Raw genomic sequence first — 792 nt, 5'->3', positions numbered from 1 at the left:
GCTACCCAAATATTTAAAACATTTCACATTCTCCAGTTGTTTTTGGTCTATCTTTATTGTGACTGGGGTTGGTTGTCTCGAAATTTTCATTACTTTTGTTTTCTCCACATTCATTTCCATGCCATAGCACCTTCCAATTTCAATTAGTCTATCAATCATGCCCTGTAGCACAGTTTCTTCCTTAGCCATTAACACAAGGTCATCTGCATATTTCACAGTTTGAATAATTTGACCTCCTAATTTGAAGTCTCCGAGCCCATCCAGAGCTTCCATGATAACCTTTCTTTATTCTCAGTTCAGATATATGGAAAGAGGTCTTTAGATTTAGTAAGCCATACACCAAACCATTTAAATACACTGTATTATAACATGAATCACTTTGATGCCTTAAGTTCATATAAATGAATTCCTACCTTACAGCAAATACTGTCTCCATGTACTGCAAGACCCATACGAAACTGATAAACACACCGTGTGGGCAAAATGCATGATTTCTGAATGTTAAAGCAGGTGGTACATATAGTAACCATTTTGTTTTTAAAGCATTCCTGTCCATCAGGCAAAATTTTCATCTTTACTTCTTTGTCTAGTCCTTTCACAACCTAGTTTGTGTTTCTAACAGCCAAGATTTCTATCTAGGCACTTAGATTTTGAAATTTCACTGCATTTTACTAGAAGCCAGGATAGCGTCAGTATAGCAACTGGCTACGGAGTGAACGACCGAGGGATCGGAGTTCAAGTCCCAGTAGGGTCAAGAATTTTTGCTTCTCCATATCCCGGGGGGGGGGGGGG

General features: G+C 38.6%; 1 protein-coding gene across 3 annotated transcripts in view; it reads right to left on the bottom strand.

Moving 5' to 3' along the window:
- Nucleotides 1–792, bottom strand: part of LOC111866605 (peroxiredoxin-6) — a 14,117-nt gene that overhangs the window by 4,333 nt on the left and 8,992 nt on the right. The window lies entirely within an intron of this gene.

This window comes from Cryptotermes secundus, unplaced genomic scaffold (genome assembly GCF_002891405.2).
Source record: "Cryptotermes secundus unplaced genomic scaffold, Csec_1.0 scaffold704, whole genome shotgun sequence".
NCBI classification, from domain to species: Eukaryota; Metazoa; Arthropoda; class Insecta; order Blattodea; family Kalotermitidae; genus Cryptotermes; species Cryptotermes secundus.
This window is presented reverse-complemented; position numbering and strand designations above follow the sequence as displayed.